The sequence below is a fragment of the Cavia porcellus genome, unplaced genomic scaffold (genome assembly GCF_034190915.1).
Source record: "Cavia porcellus strain 051 isolate PalLab524CR breed Dunkin Hartley unplaced genomic scaffold, mCavPor4.1 scaffold_11, whole genome shotgun sequence".
In the NCBI taxonomy this organism is placed as follows: Eukaryota; Metazoa; Chordata; class Mammalia; order Rodentia; family Caviidae; genus Cavia; species Cavia porcellus.
In genome coordinates, this window is record NW_026947494.1 from 8777729 (window position 1) to 8801079 (window position 23351).

A 23351-nucleotide genomic window follows, 5' to 3' on the forward strand; every position below is an offset into this window, starting at 1 on the left:
ATGAAATAAGTGCTGGTGGTTGTTTTCTGTCCCAGGGTCTAAATCTCTTCTTTGGGCAAGTTCCACGCCTCCCTTCACACTGTCCCAAACTAAAGCTCATGCAACGGCAGATTAAGACTAGAGGATCACGGGGCCAGCTTTCCATTCTGGCATGAAATGAGTTTCACTGTCTTCAAAGCACCCTTGGTCTCTCACACATGAGGTAAAGCTGACCATCCTGGTAACAGTAATAGCTCAGCAAACCCGTGGCGTTCCTGATGCCAATTATCAGTCTGTGAAATTCACAGGATTTGATATTTTGCTCACAAAGAAAGTTTGAATGCAAGAGCCCCTCTGTGACTAAATACCTGATGGCTCTGATTGCAGGGAATGAATTTAGAGAAGACTTTGAAAATGTATTAACTGATTAAAGGCAAGGAAACAGTATAACACAAGACCTCACCAAATAACACCAGTAGTCAGAAATGCAGAAAACTCATGTTTAATCTTTTTCCTTGTTTCTCTCTCTGTCTCTCTGACACACAGACACACACACACGCATATCTTGGCAGAATGCAATATTTTAAATTACAAAGGACAGTTTCCTTATGGCAGAGCTGGGAGTCTTTCCCTTTCATTACCAGATGGAAAGCGTCTCTCATATTTTACCCTTTTCCATGTCCCAAGCGTATACTCAGGATATTATCTTTAAAAATAACTCTGATTACTACTTAGACTACTGTACCCTAATCTCCTAGCATTAAGAATGGCATTTGTTTCCATTTTTTGGCATAATTAGCTCATGTCTTTAGTTGATGTTCTCTTAACTTTTATACAGAGCGGTGATCATGAATAATACTCTCTCCCGACACAGCGGATCCTGTTTCTTTGGCTGGAGTTAGGTATTATGTCACTGCCCTGGGCTGCGGGACCTGAGGAATACCAATAAGAAAATGGACAAGACTGAGCTTTTAAAATGCTTCCCACACTGTGTTTGCTAAGAGAGAAACCAAAAGACTACTAGAAAAATATCACTGTATCACCAAAAAAAAAAAAAAAAAAAAAAAAAAAAAAAGGGAAGAAATTACAATTAGGATTTGAAGAAATCAAAGGAATATATTTAACACAAAAATGCATAAATTCTTAAGAATATATTGCATTTTGATACATCAAATTTTGCCCACCTAAATATTTTTGTATACTTATTTCCTGTGAGGTGTGCTCTCCTTGATGGTATCACGCTGCCTGACATGGAACGTGGGACACTGTGTCCTCTCATCTGCAGGACTTAACTTCACCTCGGGACGTGAGGTGCAGAGAAGTCAGGGTTTAAGGGTGCCTGGTCCTGAAGATGGAGCTTTACTAATGGCCCGAGAAGCTCACCAAGTAGGATATTTCTCTAATTTTAGGACCCTGGTGTCCTCTTTGTGCTTTTAGTTGGCTTGTCAGTGTTTCTGAAAAATTGGTTAGTGGTTTTCCAATATCTGACCAGCAGTCTTTCATAAATGAAAAGTAGTATGTTTACTATAAGGCTTCTTTAATGCTTGAGGAAAAAAGGCCAAACTGACTCCTAAGAACAGACCTTTGCTTGCAGATAGGACACCACTAAACACTAAGTAGGTGTGAATCACGGTGGGACCCATCATGCCTAATCATTTGCTGAAACAGTACTCTGTCCTTCAAGAAGTTTAAGGACTGTTGTTGTATAAAGATCTTTGAATACATTCTCTACTCGTGAACATTGTCTCTAGTGCTTTCTGGCATCCTAAAAACGAAGGCCCGAGTGTCTGTTATAACCTAAGTTGATTCTGGAAGTGCTAGTGCATTATTCACAGTAAGAGTTCAGCTTTACTTAACGCTCCTGAAAGTCCTAACTACTGATGTGGTTCCCTTTGTAACTTCTGCACATCTGGAATGAAACGATTTCTGGGCATTTGCAAAAGAGCTGGCATCATCTGAGAGACGGATGACAAGCTGAGGCTCATTGGGTTCTGTATATTTAGGTTCTATTCCCCTTTTCTTGCTCTAACTTTACAATTGGGTTTGTTAATTCACAAATGAGAACCCACGGTCAGGTAGAATTTTAAATAATGATGAGAACAGGATGAGCAGGTGTTATTGGGGGGGGGTGCCTCTCCACTGGAAAACCACAATAACTTAACTTCCAGAATAATTCACAAGGTTTTACCTTTGTCTTCTGAGAGCCACGCCTGAAAACTGCCACATTACTTTCTGTACTACTGGAAAGTCAGCCTCTACCTATTCCCGCCTGTCACCTTCCGTGGTGGCAACAGGAGGTTCTGATGAGGAGAATTTCTAGCTCCCTAAGAATCAGTCAAGTTCCCCAAGGATGCCAGCACCCACAACTATCTCCGATTCAATCCACACTCTGAGCATTCTTCCCCAACCGTGAATTTGCCAACCATTTTAAAGATAATGGTGTTCAACCTTATACACAAAGATTAAAGTCCTTAATCTGAATGCCATTACAGTGGTATAGTTATACCTTCTTAAATTATGGAAATATCTATCTTTCAATAAGTGGGAAGAGTGGACGTGTCTATTAGTTACACTCTTTTAGTAAATGGATTAAAGATGAGCAGCTGAAAAGTCATCTCTGATACTCATGAAAATTTATGAAAAATGTAGGTATTAACCAAAATATCAAACCAGCCAGTGGAAATATTAAATTTTCCATGTTCATTATAGTTGGTATCTGTTGACTTCCTCAATAAATCAAAAGAAAGCATCTATAATAACAATGAAAATGGTTGCATATTTACTAGAAAACTAAAGATAGAAAGAATAAAAGGACTTAAGTTAGTTATTGTGGCAAATTTTACCTTAACTAGATATTTTTGTCCCTATCAGATATTTTTTGGAATCCGGTATCTTCTAAAAGTTTTTCAGAGGAACATATATTTATGTATAGTTACTGAGCAGTACTTAGGACTATTTCATAAACTCCTACTGTGTATGAATCTTGAAGTGGCCAATAGCAGTTTTTGGCATATGTAGTAGTTTTCTCTCAAATGTGAGCATCCGCAGTAGCAACGAATTTCATTTTCATGCCTTTTGTCTAAGTTTTGCAAGTTGCTAAAGTCTGGAAAAGTTGGTGCTTCTCTATTGGTCTAAGAGGCAGGGAAGGGTGAAGATAAGATTTAGACCTAAAAAGCCTTCATCACCCTCTTATGATCAGATTAGTTCTATAATGTTCATTATGTATTCACTGTGTGTGAAGATGGGGACAACTATTTGGTAGAAAACTAGAGACAATAAGACAGACAATGAAGATCTCCAGTGGACTTGCGTTGAAATCAGTGTTTCTTAAAATTGTTTCCTTATGATCTGTTTGGTTCTGATTTGGTATGTTTAATCTTAGCCTCTTTAAGATATGGGCAATTCTTTTGAAGACAGCAAGAGGCATTATAGTAACCATTGTTGATCACCTTGCATTTTGTTTTTACATCATATACTATGTCTATTCTTGTTTTTACTGACTCCATTTTGCTTTGTCACATTTGGTTTTATTCTATTCAACAAAGTAATAAGAACTATAGGAGTAATAAAACCTAAAATGTGTAATTGTTATTATAAAAAAGAGAGGAAAAGAAAGTGCTGTAAAGGATATAACCGCATGTATGTTTAAGTGTGTAAAATAGATAACCATATTGCTAAGTTTTTGTTGGATCATTGAACAGAACTGTTTGCAGTCTCATTGTTTAAATGTCCACTTTGTATACTTTAATTTTGTAACTTGAACAGCAACTTCTAAGATGACAATATGTAATCTATCAGCTAGTGATTTCTTACTATCTGTTCTTTTGAAATTATGTATTGCTTCTACCTTTTTTTGTTTTGTTTTTTTCTCTTTAAATAAAAGCCTTTATAAAAAAAAAAAAAGATTTACGCTAGCAAGTGCAGTTCTACAATGAGTCAAGCCAATTGGACTGTGTCTCATTGGGTTCCAGGGCCACAAAGGAAGAGTTTTGTACACAGGAATGACCCACAGACACAGACACCAAATTGCTTAATAAAGCATACGACTGCCTGGGAATCTTAAAGGTAAACATCCTTCTGAATTGTCATCTATTTGGTACTTGAGAAATACGTTGAAGAATGCCAAAGTAGCTGAAAAATTTTTCAACTATTCCTACTTTTAGAAAATTACAAATATTGAGATGGTAATTTTTTTTTTTTACTCAATTCTGAAGCAAAACTGAGTTTAAGTGATCTGTGGTTGAAATGTGAGCTTCACATTTTTCTTCTCCAGCTACCATATAGGGTGTCCTTATCTGCTGGTTACATAAGACAAAGCCTGAGGTGTTTATCTATGTACCAAGTTGTATCCATTCACTAGAGCAGTGAGTGTGTGGATACACTCAGAGCGAGAAAAGCATTTGCTGACTCCTGAGCTCTAGACAATACCTGAAACACGCTGAAGCAAAAGCAAATCTATGTGCAAAATGTGCCAAATAGTTTCTGCAAGTTTATCAAGTACATTGTGCTTTGTTTTTCCAAATTGAAAGCCTATGCCAACAACTGAACTTAAAATGAAGACCAGCCAAGGAAATTAAACTTCAAAATTATTGAGCCGAACACTTTCAGACAATAATGTTAGTAATGAAAGGTCTGATCTGGAAAGAAATATCAGCAATTAGCACAGCTGAAATAACACGTAAGTGGAAAATGAAGAAATGCAAGAACAGAAACTATGCAGATACCCAAGAGCGCCTGTCTGCAGAGGAGCCTGGCACAGGCAAAGGGCTGAATCCAATGAGAGGAATGTAAAGAATCCTAAACGCGGACCAATTATCCACAACAAATGGGTTCATTAGGTAATGCAAACATACACTGATCAATACATAGAAAAAAGAATGAATAAATTTGAATCCCTAATCTAATAAATCCTCTGACTCCACTCACTTAGAGCAGCAAGGATTTTTTAAATGAGCAATTCACCTTTTTAATAATGCCACAGAGAGATGCGGAAGTATTTTAGACCACCTCATTTCTGAAAGTGAATGTAACACACAGGAGCATGTAAATGTGTGCACTGGTACCTGCACAAATCAGAACGTGCAAATCCATAATGCTGAGGAATGCATTCTTTGAGAACCACAGAAAAACAAGTATCACAATAATTTTATCTTTTTCCATAGCATTGTGTTCACTTTTTTACATCTATGATATATAGCAAACGATCTATCTTTAGTCCCTTATGGGTTTTTTTCCCAGTACTATGGAAAATGGCACATTATTTAATATGAATTTTATTGTTTCTACAAAAGTTTTCTTAGAAAGCAAGATATATCATGTCATAAAAAAACTGTAAGGGAATTCAGGATATTAAAAAATAAAATTTAGATATTAAATTCTAATTAGAAATCCTTAATCATCTTAAATTTTTCAAAATTTTTTAATAGATTTAACTGTAACATTTAATTGCTTACTTCTCACAACTTATTATGATGTTAATAATTCAAATTTTTAAAATGACGAAATATATCATAATGATTTTACATAAATATTTTGCCTAATGGTTTACAAATGATATCATGCAAATTGTCATTTTTTATTTTAATAATCTTTCAAGTAGCTATTAATAATCTTTCAAGCTGGTAACAGTTATTCATACCTAAAGCCTGAAAGGCATTATGAATTTAAGAATGGAAACCTAATTTAGACCTACATTCTTAGGCTGCCTGTCAGTGAACACATCTGGGTAGTGCTGTGGCGCAAGCCATTCACTAGGTCCCCTGCAACCTATCCTCCCCAGAACTCTCTAGACAGCTTTGCCAACTGAGGAAAATGAAATCTTTGCTCCTGCCCTGTTCCCAAGGCTCATAAGGCAAGATCGGTCCTCTAGGAGTGCTGTAATTAAGTGCTACCAGCAAACTTATCTGAGGTAATAAGGTTCAATTAATCCCCTTTGTAGCTAATGTTCTAGCATCTTTGCTCCCATATTAATATTATAATAATTAGAAATTACAGGTGGACATGTATTAGCAGTTTTTTCTGTTGATACCAAGCCCGGCCCATGGTTTCTGTCAACTGGGGAGAGCTGAGAATTCAAAGCAACACAAATGAATTTCTTTTCAGAGCTTCCCCGCAGACATGTGTCAGTATGCATAATGAGCACCATGACATTCGACAGCACTACTCAAATACTTTCTTGGCAGTCACAGTGAGAAACAGGGGCACGGCCTTTTGGCCACCGAGACCAGTGTGTCTGGTCCGCTTATCTGTCCAGATGGAAGAGTGACACCCAGAGCCACAGGGGACACCAATGGAATAATCCTACAATATCCAGGGTTGTAAAAGACAAACAAATAGTCTGCATTCTCTTGAAATATCTTTTTACCTGATCAACGATCTAGAATAGCGTTTCTCACATTTTAATTGAAAACATTAAAATATGAGCATGGCTGGGAGCATTCCTAACGTGCTCCTATGGTAGCCTGAAATCAATGAGGGGATCTAATGCGTTTTAAAGATTTATTAAACTGCTCTTGATAAATGGATCCCTTGGTAGTTTAAAAGTAAGGATACTGATAGGGTTATTCATCCTCCTTTTATGGAGGAGAGAGAAATAAGGAAAGAAGACTTCACAATGGGAAGCTTAACAACAACCACCAACACAAAAGGTCGAATCTGCCTTTCACCTCAAACTGTGGCGTGTGCTTGTCTAAGAATGTCACACACATCACTGCATCCTCCATGGACTGCACATGCTTATCTCATTAGCATACTAAAAGGTGTCCCCCACGTGGCAATGCCAACACTGTCAGATCCTAGTTTGCATAACAGATTCCAAGTGTTTCATGAGGCGGCACCATCACCAAATGAACACAGTTCGCACGTTCACAGCCTCCTTGCTGGTCACCTCACAGTTGTAGCGCTAAGGCAGTTTTCCTCAGGACCTTGTATGCTACACTGGTACTCAAGAAGCCTCGCTCATGCTTAGGTGACAAGAGTATCATCCCACAAACCTGCTCTGAGAGCAAAATCGACTGCAGGCCCCAGAGAACATGGTTAATTACACTGTTTGCTGCATATGACTTTATTATCACATTATTTTAATATAAAATGTAAAATTCAGGAAGATTAATTTTCCTAAAAATAAAAAGCAATGAATACACACAGAGCTTGAATTTACAGTAAATTGTATACATTATGTCTATTAGCCAACAAATTATTAGATTGAGAAGTCTCTGATCATTTGCATATTTATTCATTCAACAAATAGTGTTATTGAATCCCCATTATATTTTGGGCATTCTTCTGAAAAGTAGTAAAAAATAGAAAGATGTGACCTCATTGTCCTGGAGCTTCCATTCTAGCTTTATTTTGAAAACAATTATTATTATACAACTCTTGCTGCTAGTTCTAGAATCAATTTTATCTTGTTAAACAAACAAGTGTATTAATACACTGACTTTCATATAGTAAATATTTAATCATGGTCTAACAGATTAAATTAGTATTTTTCTTTTAAATTGATAAGTAGTACTTAGACATATTACAGAGACCTGATGTTATTGATTACTTTCCTAACACATATAGAGGGCGGGAGAACACAGATGTTTACCTCTGCCTGTTCCCTGCATGTTTGCACGTTTATAATAACCGCCTTGCTCCCCCTTACCCCTGAAGTTACAGTTGCTGGAACCCAGTCTGTGGAGATCCGATTTGGGAGTAAGCTGGTGTTTTATTTATGCAGTATTCAACTAAGGCGACTTAAGAACTCATGCTTTCACGGCCATCCGTTGGCCCAAAAAAACTTAGAAATGCTCAGTTTTTTACCATGGGTTGGACAGTTCCCACGATCTAGTTATCGTAAAAATTTCTTCACGTACTTACCTGTAATTTTGACCACTGCAAAGACAGTATTGCTTCTCTCATAATACAGGGCTTAGATGCAAAAACAGGAGTTACTTGTGTCCACTCAACAGGCAAATATATGTGGACTATGAGCTGGAGCACAACACTGCTTTTGGAGCGTGCAAACACCACCCTTTGCAGCCCCCACCCACGCTGTTTATGCAGGTGCCGTAGTTCGGGTTGGGAGGAGAAAGGTTAGAAACGGGATATGGAATTTATAATATTATCTCATGAAGGTGACCCAGAGTTAAACACAGAAAGTACCAGAAATCTGCCCACAACACTAAAGACATAGGATATTCAGCCAAGGGCCTGGATCTCACAGCAATGTCCCTCATGAGTCCAGATGAAGACCTAGAGCCCAGGACAATGCCTCCCATGAGTCCAACTGGAGGTCTAGAGCCCAGAAGAAGGACTCATGCCAGTGTCTTTTATGGATCCATGCTGGAAAGGTCCAAAGGTCAGTGGTGGAAGCTAGAAAGTCTATGCCAGTGGGGTGAAGGAGCTGTGCTGGTGGGTTGAGGGTTGTGCGCTGGAGCTGAGAAGGCACACTCACAACAGAGACCAGGGCTGCCCTGAAAAGCACCACAGCCATCCTCAGTGACTCGGACGCCCTGAGCTCCTCCAACAATAAGAAGAGTTGAGTACATGCTAGAAAGCCAGAGTGACGAGTTCATCCTGGAGATTAAACAGCACAAATCTTCCCCTCCGGAGCCAGGAAGCAATGCTAGATGTAAGGACCAGTGCTCCCCCAAAGTGAATCACAGCCTCTCTCACCAACAAGGTCCTGAGCTGCTCTGATGACAATGGTCAAACTTACACTGGGAAGCTAGTCATGATGAGCTCAAGGAGAACCAAGGGCTCAAACAGCAACACTTAGCAGAACACACAACGCCTCAAAGCCTCCTTCTCCTCATCTCTATGCTGGCAACTTTCCTCAGGTCGAACATCTATGCTCAGCACCATGCTGATTTAATCCAGCTGGCATTAAACTGACCACCAGTTTTTAATCCATAACAGCAGGGGTCCACATTCTCCTGCTCCGTGCCTCAATATCCTCAATACTCTCCATATCTAAATCCTTGTTCTTCCTCTTTCCAGGAGAAAGCCTCGAGCTCACATTCTCCAGATATTTCCAGCATTCTACTATCACCTGAACGGAATGAACACCCATGTGCCAAGATCACACACACACACACACACACACACACACACACACACACACACACTTGTCCTTGTATTGTCATATCCTATGGGAAAGTAAATGAGGCATTTTTAATGCCAAGTATATCAGTGGATGGATGAGAGAGACATGTAAGAAACTACTTTATGTTTGTCTCTTCAGAGACGAGGACACACACAATTGGAAATGCAGGAGCACCAGTTAGGCGGGTTCTAAACTGCAGGGATGAGCATCCTTCTCCTGGGGAGTCCTGGGAAGAGTGCAGGAATGAAGGACCAGTTTTAGGTGCTGACTCTGAACCCCAGAGCAAATCACTTGTGCTTTCTAACCTTTCTTTCTTCCTAATCTGGAGAACCTTTCCGTGTGTGTGTGTGTGGGTATGGCCTTAACATTGTCAGTCAGTTTTAGGCATCATCCATGCAGTTTAATGCTTAACATTAATTTAAAAATGCCAAGAAAAAGACATCAAACAACATGAAGATAATTTATATTTATCTTTTGAAAAAAACACTGAACAATCTGTGCATTTATGTCGGGAGGATAAAGCATTTCATCTTGTGCATAAAGAAATCTGGAGCAGAAATAACTGTGTGCAGTTTAGTTACAGCATCAGGATTCCTGGGGGTGGAGAAGAAACTTGTTTTGAATACAATTCCTTTATTTATAAAATTGATCACTTTTTTTCTTTTGGTATCAGGAATCAAACTCAGGACCTTGTGCTTGCTAGGCAGGCACTTACGCTGCTGAACTACATCCCTGGCCCATTTATAAAATTGGAATAACGCATGTACATTAGAATATACACTTACAGAACTGTCATGAGATAAAGGTACAGATGCTTCGGAGTCAAGGGCTTAGTGGGACACACATTTATACTCCTCACAGTGCTGACGGACTCTGAGGAAACCATGCTCTGTGCAGCCACGGGGACAGCTACCTTGCTGAAGGAGCCATCAGGACCACAGGAAAGTCATTCATTTCCACGCTGCATGGACACATGCAGTGACTGTGCCAGTGTGCAGTAAGGGCTGTAGCTGGGCTGTGGGTGTTACTGATGGTACATTTGATGGACAGCACTGTGAACGAATGAGATGGCTCCTCACTGTGACAAGTGTCATGCAGAAACTCAGCTACTCCAGCAGGAAGACAGAGATGTCCTAGGAGTGAGCAGGCTCTGTAGTGCCCAGTAGGACTTGGGATTTATTCTAAGTGGCACAGGAAGTCAAAGGATGAGTCTAAGTGAGGTGATCTGGCTGGCACTGTTCAGAAAGACTCGCCTTGTGTGTTACGCTAAATCTAATGTGACATTCCCTAGAACAACAGAACATGTGGAGAAGCAGCCTTGGATGGACTTGAAAAGTTACAGTTCATAGCAACCATGCAGGGAAACATAAGGAGCCCACTACAATTACCCCAAAACAGCGGGGGCTGGAATACGTTGTTACCCCCGGAGGGAAGAGTAGGAAAAAATGTGCTGACATGGAGCCAACAAGGCAGATCAATTAGCTAAGGAAAAATCCCCATTATGAGTTCTGGCCCAGAATTTCTACCCACAGTTATTCAGTCAAATAACCAGGACTTTGAACATCGTTCTGAAGTTATTGGTCACTGAACCTAAAGTAAGCAAACTTCCTGGAGACCTCCAGCATTAGCTGAATCAGATGGCCATGAAACCGAGAATGCTCCTCTAGTGCATCAAGGGAGATAAGGCAGAACAGACAAGAGTTGAGGTGAAAGGGGAGACGAGAGAGATTCACATCGAAAGTGGAGGAAACCCATGGGACAAAAAGGAAAACACTCCAGGGTGATTCAGCATTAAGGTCAGACTTTAAGGGGCTGATGGGGGTGGAGGGTGTCATTTACTGGATGGGAGACTCTTAGGGGGAGGAGACTGGCACAAAAGTTTAGTTTGAACCTGTCTGGCTTGAGGTGTCCATCACTTACACAGCTAGAAGCAACTAGAAACAAGCGGAAACATGGACTTGGGGCTCCATGAAGGAGTAACAGCTGGAGACACAAGCTGACCTTGTAAACGTGCCACACACATACAAATGATTTGCTAAATCTAGAGCAACACATTTCCTCTTAAGGGAGACTAATGAAGAGAGAACATCTTCAGAACTTTTTTATTAATAATTCCTAAGGAACCGTGAAACATTAGGTGATTAAAAGTAAGTCACCAGGCAGGCACTTATCCAATATGACTCATAAGGGGGAAGAAGGCGGGCTGTGACTTGGCCACAGAAGGCACAACCCACAAGGATGAGGACAGATATCCGCATGATGCCAAAGGCTGGCAACCATCTCCAGACAGCCACCACGAGGTAGAGGGCAGGTCTGTCCTGACCCCCTAGGAAGGAACCAGTATTCCTGGCATCTTGAAGTCCAACTCCCGATTTTCAGATGTCACAGCTAGTTTTGTTCAGCCTCCTGGTTAGTAGTATTTCATCACAGCATCCCTAAAACAGTGACTTACGCACGTAACACAAGGAAGCTGGCCCTCTGCGACAGCTACGCTGATATATTTAGACATTTGATCTCCATATCTGGCAAATGTTATATTATCATCCACTTAAAAGAAAACAGATGAACCCACAGCCCACCCCTCCAAATCTACTAAAACCCAACAGTCATACTCTTTCAAGTTCTTCACTTTTTAGCAGCAAACATACATTCATCATCAAGCATGAGTCCCTTCAGAAATTCAGCTTCCTTTCATCAGATGATCTTAGACTCCACTGCAATTCACTGAACACCAATTACTATTATTTGGATATTAATCTTCCGTGAAAAATTACAGAAAGAAAAGTGTTCAAGAGTCTCAGCTCTGAACCACACTGGCAGGATACTCCCTGTGTTTACTCAAGTAATGTTTTATTTAACTTCGACTGTTAAAAATGTCAAACTGTCAACATCCCAACTGGAAGAAACTCAAAACTTGGACTGCGAGTCTGTGAACACTGCAGGCATCTAACCCCCTCCAACTTGAAAGGAGCACACTGTCTGCTGTGAGCAGAAATTGATATATAATTAGGCCCCATGCAAGGAATATGTTTAAGGTTGACACCATGCATTATAATAAATTCTCAAGTTCATTATCAACTGTAAAAAAAAAAAAAAAAGAACCCGGGGGAAAATACTCATAAAATAGAACACTTTTGAATTTTATCAACAATTTGCAACAAACCTAGAAATAGAAGCTGCCAGTTTGAATGCATTCTACTAAATGCAATGGGGATTGACCCAGAGCGAAGGCAAGCATGGAGCATTCTGCTGAATACTGCATCACCGTGATTTCATGGAAATCCAGAAAATACCTACTTGAAAGCAGAAAAATTAACATAGCGTAATCGCAGGCAGGCCTGGGGCTTTAAATATCATCTATATGCTGATGATTCCCGAGGTTTTCATCAGCAGCTCTGCCCTCCCAGCCCATCTAGCCAACCTCCCACTCTCCATGCCCACCGGGTATTTATTTGTCAGTCTTCTCTACCTTTGCACACCCAGAATGGAATCATCACTTCTCTCTACTCCTGTCCTGTCTCTCCCAGCTTTTGTCCTTTCCCAGGCATCCTCTGTAGGAACCACGGCCACAGCAGTCCTCGGGGTAGAACAGAGAATGTTTCTGGTCCAGCCACTTTTCTTTGTACCCCATGAAAATGCATCAGCCCTATTCTGTTGCTTCTGTTCTCCGGAAAAATATATCCTGAAATCTTTCAGTTCCTGTTATCTCTACTGATGCTAAGCGGTCCATCATATTTGGCCTGAATTTCTAACCTGGTGTGGGGACACAGACCTGCCATCAGGAGGCTGAGGCAAAAGGGTTCTTTGAGTCCAGGAGTTTATGACCAGCCTGGGCCACACCATGAGATCCTGTTCCAGAGAAGCAAAAAAGAATAAACTTTTGCAACTTCATTTGACATAGTTTTGCTTTCTCCCTTCTTGATCCTAGCTCCAGTTCACTGAGTAGAGGCTTGGTTTTCCACAAAGCAGTCAGAGAGTCCTGAATGTTAAACCTTTTTCCCCTTTGTGGACAGAGTTTACGTGGCTTCCCATGACACCGTCATCCCTGTCACCATCATCATCATCCTCATCGTCACCTTCACCCCCAGGTGCCTGAAGAGCCAGGATGTCACGGGGCTCCTCCCTCTCATTGGATTTCATTCCTTTTAGTAAACCCAGAGCATGTGGAACTTTCTCCTTCTCAGACCCCAGACAGGTGGGTTCACCTCAACCTGCACCCCGCTCCTGACCGGCAGGAGGCTCCCTTGAACTCCTCCCGCCAGTCTCCTCAGTGTGACCCCGTCCTGGCCAGCACAGCCAGGCTCACCCCCACTCACTCCCAACGTCCCAGCTCCACTGCTCATGACCGGAGACCCTAGGGAATGCACATGTATTTTTATGGGTTTTGCTTGCATGCTTACCATTTGTCTGTCCTGTAAGCCAGCAGGGTTTAACAATGTGCCTTCCTACTTACCTGCTCCAGAATCCGAGGGTGTATTATTTCCTTTTCATTCATTCTGAATAGATGAGTTACGCCTGCAGCTCGTTTTCTATTAACACACAACACGTGTGCTTTTCCAAGTCAGTGCGTCTCCACTGCCCCTCTGTTACTAGGTGAGTCATGTTCTCAGAGGAAGAATTATTTGCCACTCACTACCCAAATGAGAGAATGCATTTCTAGAAATTTGTGGGAGTAGACATAATTATAATACCTGTAATAGGCAAACTTTCAATACTTACATTTTAAATTTTAGTTTACCAGTACATGTGTGCAGTACTTAGGTTTCTATTCCCTGTGTGGAGTTCCTCCTATAGAGCGCACACCCCACTTCCTTTTCTTTTTTTTTTTTTTTTGTCTTTTTCGTTTTTATCGGTACCAGGGATCGAACTCATGGCTGCCTGCTTTCAAGGGAGGCGCTTATGCCGCTGAGTTAAATCCCCAGCCCCCCAATTCCTTTTTAAACCCTTATCATTTCCCTTTCTCCTCTTCCCTCCATCTCTTGATCCCCTTCTCATTTGAGAACATTTTTAATAAACTGGTGTTCATATGCCATGGAATACTACTCTGCCATAAAGAAGGGTAAACAAGGCACCTGTAAGACAATGGATGCACTTTGAGGCCACATTTTTAACTGAAATACACTAGTATTCCAGGTCACAAACATAATCTTTTTTTGGAGGGGGTACCGAACTCATGACTGTGCGATTGCAAGGCAGGTACTTATGCTGCTGAGCTAAATCCCCAGCCCCCACAAACATAATCTTAATTCTTTCCCCAATTTGGGTAGCAAACTGAATTGGAGGAGAACAGAATCAAATTCTATGGTTAGGTTCAGTTTTGACCTTATGTGCAGATTTGATTTGGCTTTCCTCCAATTCGGTTTGTCACCTGGCTCTTGGAAAGCCAGGTTAAGTTCGTGAACCAAGGCACCACCGTATTTCGGACACAAGAGCTCAAACATCACTTGGTTTCTCTTCTATGAGAAACCCAGAGTAAAGAGACTCATTTTGGGCCCAATAGAGACTGACAATGGCACACTGATGAGAAGGGGGACTTGTGTGTGTGAGGTCTGAGTGTGTCTGGTCCCTTCCGGAAGCATCCTGTCTTAGGCTGACCTGTCCCGGGCAGGTTCAAAGCTCCAGCCACGTGGTGCAAAGCTGAGAGCTCCTCCCGCTCCAGCACTGGGCTCTTGACCTCAGCCCAGTGATAAGGAAGGCCTGCTTGGGGGGAACCATTAGGTTCTTCCTAAGAAAACCACACTGAGCATCCATTAACCTACACAATGACCTCCTCTCAACAGGCGGGGAAATTCAGAACTGATTTATTTGACAGCAATTTGGTTTGATTCCTAGTATTTGTTACGTTGATTTATTATAACACTATAAGTGCCCACGACAGAGTTTTATGACTTGTTCTGGACACCAAGTTCTACTCTGCCCCCCTAGCGCCAAGTGCCTCCTGTGTGCCAGCATGCAGCCGCTGGCTCCTCCGCCAGACCGACGCTAGGTAAAACCCAGCCAAGTCCAGGACAGCAGCGACCTTCACACATGGCTCCAAAACAAAGTCTCAAGGCTTGCTTAGGCTGGAAAGCAGAAACATTCAGCTTCCATCAGCAAGAGGATGACATCACTGGCTTCACATTTTCTTGTGTATTATATTTTGAAATACTAAAATCTCTGAAATATGATAGCTGAGTGTGGTGGTGGATAAATGCAATCCCCGCACTTGGGAGGCTGAAGCAGAAGGATTGCTGTGAGGTCGAGGCCAGCCTGGGCTACAAAGAGAGTTCAAGGCCAGCCTGAAACTCGTAGTGAGACCATCTCAAAAAGTTAAAAAAAAAAAAATTGAAATACGTATTTTGAAAATGTAGATGGATTTCCTTATAACAACAACTGATTTTGACCGGAACCCTCAGGCATGACAGCACAGCTAACACAGCAGTAATATCCTATTTTGGTGTAGAGAAAACAAGGCATTAAGAAGTAGTGAGTGCTCCCGATTTATAAGTGACTAAGTTTTACTGCCACAAGGCTCCCTGCATTTTTACTCTCTGTCAGAGAAAGTACCTTTCATAATTCATTCTCCTTTCTCTGCTCACAAAAGCACAGCCTTTGGGTTCCAGCTGAAATTCTAACATTAAGTGATACAATGTTATGATCACAAATGTTGCCCAAATTATAGCAAAGAAATATGCTCTTCCAAAAATACTATTCACAGAGATCCAATCATCTAGAAATAAGATACATTCACATTTCCAATATGAAAATCCTATTGTAGGTGAGGTACACTGTTACCTTGTCAAATTTTACCTACATATTTGTTTAGGGAGAAAATGCCTTTGCGAGCTATCAAAGAAATGCTTGTTGCTTTATCTAAGGCAAACAGCTTAAAGAATCACTGGAATTTCAAGCCAAGAATTAAGAGATTCTTGCCATGAATCAGGACATGTATGATCTAGATAAAAGTCTAACAGAAACACCCGTTAACTCTAAACCCCGGCGCTTAAGGAGGCTGAGTGAGGAGGCTTCCAAGTTCAAGTTTTGCTTGGGCAACTTAGGGCAGCCTTTGCTCAAAAATAAACAGACGGCAGAAAGCTAGCTAGACAGACAGACAGACAGACAGACAGTCTGGAGATGCAGCTCAAGGGGAAAGTGTCCGTGAGTTTGCTTCCCAGTACTGATGAAAAAAGTAAGAAACAGGATTTTACAAAAAGAACATTCTCTTTCAATAAATTATTACTCGGGGCTTCTGACTTGAAAGTGCTGTGTGCAGAGAAGCCAAAACTTTTCACAAGAAACAGCTAATTACATTTAAAGAATAATTAAGCATGAAAGTATCCCTAACAGATATTTAAATCACGATTGGCCTAAAAAATAGTGTATTTATGGCAAGATATACTGAGTCTTAGTGAGGTGTCTGCCTGCTTTTTCAAAAGTACTTTAAAATTCGATGCGAAGGAAAAAGCATTCACTGAGAAACGTGGTTGGAAACAGCCCAGCAGTCAGAGATTACACTGCGGACTCAAGTGTGCATCTGAAAACGATAAAAAGAAAATTTCACAGGTCTCCGGGGGTCGGTTAACAGCGGCTTACACCAGTCCTCCTACTTCCCAGAGCCACACCATTTCTTCCCCGGCATGCAGCGTATTTTGCTTTAGGCTTTAGATGTTATTGATGAAGTGCACGGGGCGTTCCGAACAGTCTCTTGGTGACATTTTCTAAGACGTTTTTGCCAATGTCAAGATTTCTGAATTAAACTCTGTTTTGCTCTAGGGTTGTTTTCATTTAATGTCAAGATGGTATGCAGCCAGTAATTACTGTGTTTCCAGAAGTCCCTCTAAAAATGAAATTACAGCCTGGCTTGCTTCTTGCCCCGTTTTGTAGTTATACATGTATGGATGTCACTGATGGAAGCTTAAAACAATCTTTTAAAAGATTCTTCTTACTAGACCATTTTGGACATTTATGAGACAGGCAAATCCTAATGTTGTCTTCACAGTAAAAAAAATAAAATGATGCAAGAACTATTGTGGTACCCAGAATCCAAGAAATAAATCATAATAGGAAAAAAGGAAATGGCCATACTGCTATACTTTCCATGTAGATGTCCCTCTAAACCCTCATGTGCTCCTAAGTGGAGCTCTGTGGAGGCGACTAGATCAGAGGGATAAGGCAGTCACCAGTGAATTGGTCCACCGATGAGTTTATAGCTACACGCCATACTGGCAGGTGAAGCCGGGTTGCAGGAGGTGGTCCCTGGGGGCATGGTCCTGTAGGGTCTGTTTTCTTCCTCCCTCCTTGATCCTTCTCTGCCATGAGTTGCTTCTCCTCTCTCTCCACCACACACTCTGCCTTGAGCCAACAGACGATGGACCGAAACCTCGACAAACTGGGAGCCAAAATCAACCTTCCCTCCTTTAATTGTGGGGGATAGGGATTGTGTCTCAGTGACTAGGAAAGTAACTAAGATACATCCTACAGTCCAATCAGGCCTCCACAGACATTACTGACATGCTCGGAGTTGGCCTTTTTTCATATTCATCGAGCTCTCTGCTTCAGGCAATGTATTGCTCCAAAGTTAAGAGAGATGCTGGTATGAACACACCCTCCACGGGTGACCACATATGCCCGGACTAGGATATCAGGGGCTCTGCTTCACTGCCACCTCCCTCAGGGCCCGGTTCCTCCAATCCGTTCCTTATTCTCCATGGTTCAGGCAGAACGAAAGCAGGATGCTGTCTGCAGCTTCGCAGGAATCCACCAGAGCCTCATCATTCCAAAGCCTCTCTTCTGACTCCACCCTCCAAACTCTCATCTCTACTTTGGTTTACCAGCTTGTTCATCATTGTGTCTACAGTGATTCACCAGAACTGCACCTTAAAATATATATGTGCTTATATAGAAAAAAAACTTTAAAATTTTTTAAATATGTGTGATCAATAGTTTGGGAAATTTACTGTTAGGCAATGGACGTTTCCTCCTTATCTCGTGATTATTTTGGAGGTAACTTGCTTCTTGTTGAGAGTCACTGGATTATCTGTACACTTTTCACATTTTTGATGATGTACTATATAGAGAATATGGTTGGAAGGTTAAATAAAATATATTTAATTTTCCAAAGTGCATAGTGATATTCAGAGAAGTTAATAATTGTGCCTGATGTCCGGCTTCTGAGAACCCTAAAAACACAAATTTTCGGCCTCCCCTTGTCCTTCATGGTGACTTCTTTCTCTTTGAGTCAATCAAGATTCAGCAGTTCAGGTGATGTAAGACATGAGAATCAAGAGAGTCATCTCTATTGGCACTGGGAAAACCACTTAGGGAATCACTTTGGAAAGCAATTTGGCATTCGCTTATTAAAGACTTCACCTTCTGCATATTAATAAAAATCGTCTTCAAAAATGTGAATCCAGAGCCAGTACAGGTCATGTGGTGGCACCATTTACAATAGGAACAACTAAAAAGAAAAACAACAAAACAGCCCTGATGAATATTTATTAAGGGGAGAACAGAAAAGCTTCTGAGTCTTGTGACCAAGTATACCCGGGCCATGAAGGGATGGCAGGGGGCAAAGCCATCCTGCTGCCCCGTGCTTCACTACTGAATGTGTGTGTAACCTGGAGTGGGGAGACTGCACGGGGCGAAGGCCAATCATGGAACCAACCAACGCCACTGTGACCCTTTCCTGTAACCTCCTGAGTTCTTCATTCCATGATCTCTATAATGCAGAAGATGGTATCTATATGATAGGTTTATATTAGAAATATACATATATACATATGTCTATGCCTGTATCTATCATCTGCATACCTATCTATCACTATATACCTGTGCATGTATAAAATTAGATTCAGCAGTGATGCTATTTCATGAATTATATGCGTTTGCTCCTGTTAAATTTCATCTACTAAACACCATAGGATTTGAGTAAGAATTCAAGTTTATTCAATGTTCACATCAATATGCACATGTAGATGAGATCATTTCTATCTCAAAGCATAACTAGATCAGCTATACTTGATACTAATGCCTGATTATTTAAGTGGAACAATAGCAGTTATGAAACATTAATTTATTAATTTTTATTGTGTTCTTAGTCACCTTTTGAAAGAGACAGACATTTGATATTGTCGAAACAACTGAGTTAGTTTATATTTAAGACACTTCTTAAAATGATGTGAAATCCCTCAAAAAAGCACGCTTGTATAAAATATTTATTTTAAATTAAATACTAAGATTCAAAATGATTCAACTATTTCTCAGAAACACCAAAAAATTTAAACTACAGTGAGTCTTTGGAATGATCTTTTCAAAGCCTTGATTTTTCCAACTGAGGAAAACTCAATAACAAATAAACTAACAGATACTGTAAAAATTACAAAGAACGAAGTGGAGACATTGAGGTAGAGACTATTCTGATTGTTCATTCTCCTTTTTAATTTTTTGTACTGGGGATCGAACTCACAACCTCACACTTAGCAGGCAGGCACTGAGCTAAACCCCCAACCCCTATTCTCCTTTTATGGTGCGTGACACAAATGCACTTTAAATAAGTACGTGAGATAATTGTGCCAACAGACCGTGAAGCGGCTGACATCTTGCTCAGTGGTCTGGGGCTCTATGGTTCATGGTCAGATGTCCCAAGGTCTCAGAGGGATGCTAAGGCAGAAATCCCAAAGGATCTGGCAGCCTGCGGGGCTGAGAAGCACCTTGCCTCTCTGGGGGTCCTCTGGGCCTCCCAGCTTTGTCCCTCACCTCCGTTTCCCATGAGTATATGTGCACCTCATCAAAGAAGATCCACACGTAATAACAATTTCTAACATTCTTCCCCTTGAGAACCCTTTTGTCTTAAACAAGGCACCTCCCTCCTGCAGCCAAGGGTTTTCTCCTTCCTTTCCTCCTCCTGGCATCCCTGCTGGGCTCCTACAGGGCCCCACTGGCTGAGTGAACCCCTGTGTCTCTTTTGCATGTAATCTCATTCTTTCCATGAAGCCACTTTCTCACTACAAACATTCCCACTTTGAACAGTTTTATTTGACATTTTTGTCAAGACACCATGAGATTTTGCTAAGCACCACGCGGTATTTCTTCTGCTCCTCTTGCCCACCTGCTCTTATTCCACTCCAAAAGGTTTATCTCCGTCACTCCACAGAAATATTTTGTCAAACACGGCCAACAGTCCCCTGGCCCTTGGCGCACCCCTTTTTCTGAGACACCCGCTGCAGGGTCCAGCATCCGCCTCTTCAGTCCTGTCCTTCTCAACGCAGCTCACACCCTGATGCAGCGCTGTTCTAACTTCTGACAATCTTTCCATCTTCTCTTGCTTTCCTTTAAATCTACTCACACTCCATGTCCTGCCTGTGACGACTGATTCTCCTAGTTTTCTTTACTATTTTCCCTGCTCCAAAAGCATCACCCATATGAGTTCCCTGTATGAGCCTCCTGACTTTCTTGCTTTCCAAATTCTCCATAAAATTCCACGAAGACATTGCCAATGGCGGGTGACCTACACGATGGCCAAGTTCTTTCCAAAAATTATATTCATAATAATGTTTTCTGTTTTATGTAAATTCTCTTGTTTCTGACTCTCCTGTCTTGGTTTTTGATGTTATTTTCTCTGTCCTCTCAGGACAAAGCCTTGACAACACATCTTCGCACCCTCTTGCTCATCTGCCTACTGTGTATTTATTTCGAAGCACAACAGTGTACATCAAACACAAACTTTTATTATTTCTATTGGCCCTGCCTTTGTTACTTTTCAACTCTGCAAAGGATTTCTTCATGCATCCAAACCTGGATCCTTGGTTTTATTCCATTCTTCTCACTTTTAAATATACACAATGTACTTGACATAGTTCTTAAAACTGATTTATGTTTTTCCTTTCATGTTGCCACTGCTGCCTGCTCATCATTATTTATTATTTACTGAGTATGTACCCTGCAAAAATTCTCCAATATAAACGCTTTCTTTGGCACACAGAAACATTTACTGAGCAGTTGTGATCCTAGGCTCTTTGTGAGTCCTGAGTGGCATCATATGAATAAGAATAAAAAGTGGCATTACCTCATGTTTAACAGGGGTTCAGTAAGGATTATGACTGAGTTCTAAAACGCCTTGTACGAAAATATTTTCCCAACTTCTACATAAAAGGTGAGTCAAAACTAAACACTGGCATGAATCTCAGAGCCATTTATATGTCAATAGTTATTGTAAATTTCCTTGGAAGTGAAGGGGGATAGAGAACCACCAAGCTACAATACCAAATCCTAAGTTCCTTTAGTTCCTTTTGTTCAGTCCAGAAAGGTGGGTATGTGGATTCTCCAGTTTATGGATGTGGAAACTGACGCTAGGGAACTCGATTATAGTCTAGCTACCCCCGAAACTGCTAAAAGTCCTTGCTCCTCTGTTTAGCACATGCTTAACACTCTGAGGACACACTGCATCCTTCCTTTTCCTTGTCCCCACCTCTCTAAGCCCACCCCAGCTTTGCTCCCTTCCTCTTTATTCTTTTCCCAGCAGAACACATCTATGATGTTCATTTCAAATCCTTTGAAAAATTGTAGCACATACACTGGGCCAATTTTAGGAACACGATCTCTTACGCAAAATACTTGGAGCTAGATGTATGTCTGACTGGAGAATTTTTGAATTAGTATTCATATACTGAATGGAAAAGCAAATGCATCTAGAAACAACACATTAAAATATCTGCAAAAATACATGCAATAGCTCACACGTAGTGACATGAATAGCACCATGAATGGTTTCCAGGCAGGTTTAGTCATAAAAAGAAAATAAAAAAGGTTACTTTCCTTCTCAACACTTTTCCCATCCTGTTAATTGTTCCTACAAGGACAAGTGTAGCATTGTCTACACAGATGGGCACACACACACACACACACACACACACACACACACACATTCCCTGATGGATTTTGCAGTCTCATGATGATATGGTGATTTTGTAAAAATACTACCTAAGCCTCTTACCTTTTACATGCTTTTCAGTATTTGAAAATTACTTGAAGTAATTATAATTCAGTGGCACAATTTACCACAAATAGATTTTTTCAAAGTCAAATCAATCACCACAATGCTATGATTTAGATCTAAAATGGCTCCTGGAAGTCTCATATGTTAAAGCAAAGAATTATAAGGACCATTTCCACAGGAACAAGATGAGATCCTTCGGACCTTGGACACTATTTCATCTTCATTTTATCTCAAACTATTTTATCTCAATTTTTAGGTAAAAAAATTTAGCAGAAACATTAATGACTAACAAAGTAACTGAAAACTCATTATGTTTACCTTCAAGTAATATTTTCTAAATTATGTAACTTTAACTCTTATATAAATCCAAGTGTTTTGCAAAATTAATAGGCAATCATTTTTAAAAGGCAGCAATTTGTTTGAGGAGCAATGGTGTTGCATGGCTTTTATTTATCTCTATTACCAACATAAAAGACCTGCAAATAAAAACAATTCAAAATTTATTCTCAGTGTATTTTCTTTCCTTTGTTTGGCCCTGCATGTGGTCCGAGAGCAGAGATGATTTGTGGTCTTGATGGTTATTCATTATTTAGTTTTTAAACTCCTACACACAAGTGTCTGTTGATCAGAAGCAATCAGCACTCTCAACATGGGTTAGAATTTATATTTTAAATTTCTGAATCTGCTTCCATGATGGCATAGGAAGATATTTAAACATTTCAAACAGATGGTAGAAGCATTTTGGCTAAGGTGAGTCTATAAACATGCCATCATCTAAAATATTCTAGTTTCTTAATGCTGAACAAGTAACAGGGAAACTCTAATCTCCTGTACTTATCTCAGCTAGAGTCATAACCCTTCTCCACTAAGTACTGGTGCCATCTGTCGGTGTCAAAGAAATGACATCCAAATTGGTGGGGGTCCAGACACTTTCCAGGAGAAAAAAATCAAGAGATTTGACTTAGTGTTTGAAGTTTGACAATACCATGCCATGACAACTTTCAATGGTTCACTGTTCCTGAATTTTTTCACAAGGTGTTTATACTAGCCAGCTTTCTTGTCAATGGAACAAAATACCTGACACCGACCATTTAAAGGAAGAATGGTATAACTCGGGTTACAGTTTTATGGGATTCAGTCCATGGTTGGCTGTCTCCAAGATGGGAATGGCATGGTGGAATGCCTGGCTTAGGAGAGATGCTCATCTCATTGCAGCCAGGAAGCAGAGAGAGGAGGAAGAGGCCAGGGATGAGAACACACTCTCCTAGGTCACACAGGCCCCGCTTCCTATGTATCAGTGATATTTTG

The 23351-nt window shown here is 40.7% G+C and overlaps 1 protein-coding gene across 5 annotated transcripts in view; it reads right to left on the reverse strand.

The window, feature by feature from the left end:
• Positions 1-23351, reverse strand: part of Ctnnd2 (catenin delta 2) — an 813816-nt gene that overhangs the window by 539204 nt on the left and 251261 nt on the right. The window lies entirely within an intron of this gene.